Raw genomic sequence first — 6,000 nt, forward strand, 5'->3', positions numbered from 1 at the left:
CAGGATGTCAAGATCTCCATCAAGATCCCAGCAATTTTTTCTCTAGCCTCAAAAAAAGCCACAAAGTGCTGGAGCTGCAGCATCTCAGGAGAAAATGGATGTGGCATTTCAGGTCAGAAGTTCTCCTCAGTTTCCTGTTTTGGCATTCTTCACTCTTGGCCTTCTCAATAGCCTGGAATAGATCCCATCGGGCCTTAGGACATTTTGCACCTTAATGCTCAAGTAACTCAACATCAGCCCCCCTCTTACTCTAAATGCCCTTGCATATTAGTACACCCTACACTGATCTCATCCTCCATGCCCATAAAGAGGTAATACATTGGTACCCTCTACAAACCACCGCCCTCCCCTTTTTCCCCAGTAAACTCCCCGCCGCACCTTTCTTCTCACAATTTCATAATTTCACACGTTATAGGAGTAGAATTAGGCCATGCGGCCCATCGAGTCTACTCCACCATTCAATCGTGGCTGATCTCTGCCTCCGAATCTCATTTTTCTGCCTTCGCCCCATAAGCCTTGATACCCATTCTAATCAAGAATTTGTCTATCTCTGTCTTAACAATATCCACTGATGGCCTCCACAGCCCTCTGTGGCAATGAGTTCCACAAATTAATTATCCTCTGACTAAAGATGTTCCTCCTCACCTCCTTTCTAAAAGAGCGTCCTATAATTCTGAGGCTATGGCCTCTGGTCCTAGACTCTCCCATCAGTGGAAATATCCTTTCCACATCCACTCTTTCTATGCCTTTCATTATTTTGCAAGTTTCAATGAGGTCCCCCCTCAACCTTCTAAACTCTAACGAGTTGAAGCGCAGTACTATCAAACGCTCATCATATGCTAACCCACTCATTCCTGGAAACATTCATGTAAACCTCCTCTGGACCCTCTCCAGAGCCTTCTCTGGACCCCCTCCAGTGCCTTCCTCAGATATGGGGCCCAAATTTGCTCACAGTACTCCAAATGCGGCCTGACCAGCACCTTATAGAGCCTCAGCATTACCTCTGTTTTTATATTCCATTCCTCTTGATATAAATGCTAGCATTGAATTTGCCTTCCTTACTGCCAATTCGACTTGCAAACTAACTTTTTGGAAGTCCTGCACTTGCACTCCCATGTCCCTTTTCACCTCCGATTTCTGGGTTCTCTCTCCATTTAGACAATAATCGACACCTTTATTCTTATTATCAAAACACACGACTCCGCACTTTGCTATACTGAATTTCATCTGCCACTTCTCTGCCCACTCTCCTAACCTGTCCAAGTTCATCTGCAGAGTCCTTGCTTCCTCTACCATAATTTGCAAGATTAGCCACAAAGCCTTCAATCTCCTTATCCAAATCATTATTATACAACGTGAAGAGAAGCGGCCCCAGCACTTGCAGAACTCCACTAGTCACTTGCAGCGAACCTGAAAAACTGCCTTTTATTGCAACTCTTTGCTTTCAGCCATCAGCCAACCCACTAATCCATGCTAGTATCTTTCCTTCAATACCATGGGCTCTCATATTCCGTAGCAGCCTGACATGCAGCATCTTATCAAAGGCCTTCTGAAAATCTAGGTAAACAACATCTACAGCCTCCCCTGTCTGTCCTGGTATTAACTTCCTCAAAGAACTCCAGCAGATTCGTCAGGCAAGATCTTCCCTTCACAAAATCCATGCTGACTTTGGCCTATTTTATCATCAACTTCCAAGTACTGCATAACCGCATCCTTTATAATTGTCTCTAAAATCTTACCAACAACCAAAGTCAGGTTAAGTGGCCTAGTTTCCACCTCTCCCTTCAGGTCTTACTGACTCACCTCTCCCCTCCCCTCCAGTCCTAAACAATTCACAAATCGTCAATCTCTAGCTACACAATTTACGTCTTTATTTCTGTTGACTCACACCTGGTGTGTGTGTTCATCTCTGGCCTTGGTCCATCTGCCTATCAATTTCCCCCTTCACTTTTGTTTACCTAAGGCCTATCATGCTTTGTCCTGTCCCTCCACTATTCTTGTTCTTTCCTCCCATCCCTGCAGTCTGCAGAAGGGTCCCAACCCAAAACATCACCTATCCATGTTCTCCAGGGATGCTGCCTGAACTGCTGAGTAACTTCAGCGTATTATGTTTTTCCTTGGTAAACCCAGCATTTGGAGTTCATGTTTCTACATAGTTTTATGTCAGCTACGGTCCTGAATGCAAAAACAAAATCCTAACAGAAAGGATTATCTGAATTGAGAAGTTAACAGTATCAGATCAAAGGTGAAAGGTCTAGCTTTGTAAAAGAGAAAGCTGAGGGTTGGTAATTTCACAATTCAACAAATAAGAACAAACAAGGTAAACAAAAATATGAGAGTTGTACGGGAAAGGAAAGAAACGGCAAAAGCATCTATACACAGTGAAAAATTATTACAGATAATACAAGGAGAAATCAAAATGAAAAAGACTACGATAAGATTAAATAATTATTTTTGTGCCTGGAGGAAATATTCCCAGAATTATAGAACCATAGATCTAGTGAACACCCAAGCCTGCCCTGCCATTCAATATCATAGTGTCTGATATATGCTGGCCTCAACTCTTCTGTGCCAGTTCCCCATAACCCTCCACTCATTGATCTTTAAAATATGTATTCCTCCATCTTAAATATATCTGATGACATTGCTATTGCGAACATCAGCGGCAGAGAATTTCAGATTCACTATTCCTCAAAAGAAGAAATGTCTTCACACCTCAGGTTTAAATGACTGCCCCCATATTTGGCCACTATATCCGCTTGCTCGTGATTCTCCCATTAATGAAAACACCCCAACATCTACTGTGTCAGGATATTGCTGGAGAAACTCAGGGGGTTAGGCAACACCTGTAGATAGAAATGGACAGATAATATTTTGGGTCGAAATCTTTCAAGACTGGAGTAGAAGGGAGACATCTGGCAGAAAGATGTGAGGGAAATAGGAGGGCAATACCTGGCAAGTGACAGATGAATCCAGGTAAGTAGGGGGCTGATTGGCAGCTGAGTGAGGTGGGGGCAGGCAAGGTGGGGTTGAGATAGTCACTGGAAATTTTAAATGGAGAAAACAAAGGGGTGCATATAGTGGAATCTGATGACAATAAAGCGGATGAGGAGTAAAATGTAGAATATGAGGAAGATAAGTACAGGGCAAAGGCGAGGAGACAAGGCACCCGGAGTGTGTAGAGATGGATGATGAACTGAAGGGTGGAGGAAGGGCAGGTAAATAGAAAATTGGGTGGGTGAGGTCTGGGAGACGTGGCTGCATGTCCGGTGGGGAGACAAGATGGTCTTGAATATCTGGGGGAGGAGACATAGTAATTTCTCCAGTGGGGTGGGAGGGAGAGGCAGGCCCCACCATTTGGAGGAGTGAGGGCAGCATTCAGGTCACTCTTTCTGGAGGAAGGGACATGGCCATTTGCTCGGTCGGTGGGTGGGGTGGAGCAAGGTGGCAGGTCCCTTTGTCAGAGGAGGGGGTGAAAGAGAGAACAGAGATCCCTCTGTCTGACGGGGGCAGATGAAGGGGAGACAAGCTCCTCTGTTTATGGGGCAGGGAGAGAACACAGTCCCCTGTCTGGCTGGGGGGGGAGAGAGAGAGGAGACAGGCCCCTCTGTCTGACGGGGGGAGGGAAAGGGAGACAGGCCCCTCTGTCTGACGGGGGGGGGGGGGGGGGGGGGGGGAGGGAGGAGAGGCCCCTCTGTCTGACGGGGGGGGGGGGGGGGGGGGACAGACCCCTCTGTCTGGGGGGGGGGGGGGGGGGAGACAGGCCTCTCTGTCTGACGGGAAGGGGAGACAGGCTCCCTGTGTCAGATGGGGTGTGGGGGAGACAGGCCCTCTGTCTGGGGGGGGGGGGGGGGGGGGGGGAAGGGGGTGGGGGGAAGGGGGGAGACAGGCCCCTCTGTCTGACGGGAAGGGGGGAGACAGGCTCCCTTGTCAGACGGGGTGTGGGGAGACAGGCCCCTCTATCTGACGGGGGGGGGGGGGGGGGGGGGGGAGACAGGCTCCCTTGTCAGATGCGGTGTGGGGAGACAGGCCCCTCTGTCTGGGGGGGGGGGGAGAGAGACAGGTCCTTCTGTCGGAGGGGGAGGGGAGACAGGCTCCCTTGTCTGACGGGGGGAGGGGAGACAGCCCTCTGTCTGTGGGGGGGGGGGGGGGGGGGAGACAGGTCCCTCTGTCGGAGGGGGAGGGGGAGGGGGGACAGACAGGCTCCCTTGTCTGACGGGGGTGTGGGGAGACAGCCCTCTCTCTTGTGGGGGGGGGGGGAGAGAGACAGGCCCTTCTGTCGGAGGGGGGGGGGGGGGGGAGGGGTGACAGGCTCCCTTGTCTGACGGGGGGAGGGGAGACAGCCCTCTGTCTGTGGGGGTATGGGTGACGCGGACGTTAACATAATGGTGGGTATGAGGTGGTGACGCCGTCTGCAAAGTGGGGGTTTGGGGATTGATGTTTATAACCCGTGCCCGGGGGGAGATGCCGTCTCCTCCACCCAGGATTCTGGGCCGCGGAGACGAGGGCCAGCTTCGCCGATCGGCCGCCCCATCGCACCCAGAGCCGCGGCCTTCGGCCCCATTCCCCCTCCCCCGGGGCGTCCTTACCGGTGGATGCGAGGCGGGCGGGCGGCCTGCACGGCGGCACAGTGGGTGGTGTATGGGCGCTGTGGTGTCGGCTGGAGGCCGCTGCGGTGCGGTACGGTGCCAGCTGGAGGCCGCTGCGGTGCGGTACGGTGCCAGCTGGAGGCCGCTGCGGTGCGGTACGGTGCCAGCTGGAGGCCGCTGCGGTGCGGTACGGTGCCAGCTGGAGGCCGCTGCGGTGCGGTACGGTGCCGGCTGGAGGCCGCTGCGGTGCGGTACGGTGCCAGCTGGAGGCCGCTGCGGTGCGGTACGGTGCCAGCTGGAGGCCGGGCCCGGCCGCTGCAACATCCGTCACCTTCCCCACCGCCGGCCGCCACCGCGCATGCTCGCCGGCCGCGGCTGGGCGGGGCGGGGCGGCGCTGCCCAAACAAACCCCGTCACAACCAAAGATACTGGAGCAAGATCACTAGCCTTCTCTCATCTTTGGTCGCAGCTACAAACGCCTTTCCCTTCTTCCCAACAGCAGCCCCTCATGTCAGGTGAGGTGCAATGCAAATTGAAGGAACAGCACCTCATATTTCACCTGGGTAGCTCACAACCAAGTGGTATACCTATATTGATTTATCTAACGTCAAGTATCCCATCATGGGACCCATGCATCCTTTCTCCCTCTCCCTCTCCACCCCCCAGTCGTCATACTAGTTTCATTGTCATTTAGTTCAATTAAGAGATACAGCATGAAAACAGGCCCTTCGGCCCACTGAGTCCGCAACGTATAGTAGCAATGTTACAAAATTTTGAGATTTTAAAAATCATATCTGCAATTTATCCCATCAGATAAAGCACACAATGAAGTTTAATTTGACACCTAATTCACTTTCATATCTTCAGTATTAAAAAAGTTATGGCCATTTTCATACTGGGAAATTAGCATCTTGTTCCCTATTGCTTTTGCATTGACTTAACACAAAAGCTATGATCGAGGACAGTCAAAAGCCAATAACTTTCTTAAAAATTAAGAGAACTGAATGAAATTTTCAGTTATTATAGATTGAAGCATTCTGAAACAAATATAAAATATCTTACTTGGATGACCTGAAATTAAAGCATATAATTAGTTAATTACCTAATTGTAGTCAATTACAAAATTGACTGTTGTGACGGAAATAGTAATAAACACCCAGACTGCCTTGAAAATTCAAAAATGTGATATTCTCAAGATCAGTGCTTTAATATTATTGTATTATATGCTGTAAGTCCGTAACAGATAGGTAAATAAATTACAATTTCTAGCAATAGACCAAGTCTCTATGGAGAAGATCAGTTGCAAGCTGGTACATTGGCATATCATAATCAGTAACATCATCATACCCCTCAGATTGTAATCAATAAGCAATTCTACACCTTGTTTTTCCTCAACTTTTCAATTTTGGCA

General features: G+C 49.9%; 1 protein-coding gene across 2 annotated transcripts in view; it reads right to left on the minus strand.

Moving 5' to 3' along the window:
- fbxo38 (F-box protein 38) overlaps positions 1 to 4,907 on the minus strand; it is a 72,789-nt gene extending 67,882 nt beyond the window's left edge. Inside the window, exon 1 of one of the 2 annotated variants that reach the window (XM_055643038.1) lies at positions 4,590 to 4,907. The gene's annotated coding sequence lies outside the window, so the exon portion shown is untranslated. The remainder of the gene's footprint in view (positions 1 to 4,589) is intronic. The other variant, XM_055643037.1, reaches the window with a different exon arrangement.
- Between the last annotated feature and the right edge of the window lie 1,093 nt (positions 4,908 to 6,000).

The sequence above is a fragment of the Leucoraja erinacea genome, chromosome 11 (genome assembly GCF_028641065.1).
Source record: "Leucoraja erinacea ecotype New England chromosome 11, Leri_hhj_1, whole genome shotgun sequence".
In the NCBI taxonomy this organism is placed as follows: domain Eukaryota; kingdom Metazoa; phylum Chordata; class Chondrichthyes; order Rajiformes; family Rajidae; genus Leucoraja; species Leucoraja erinaceus.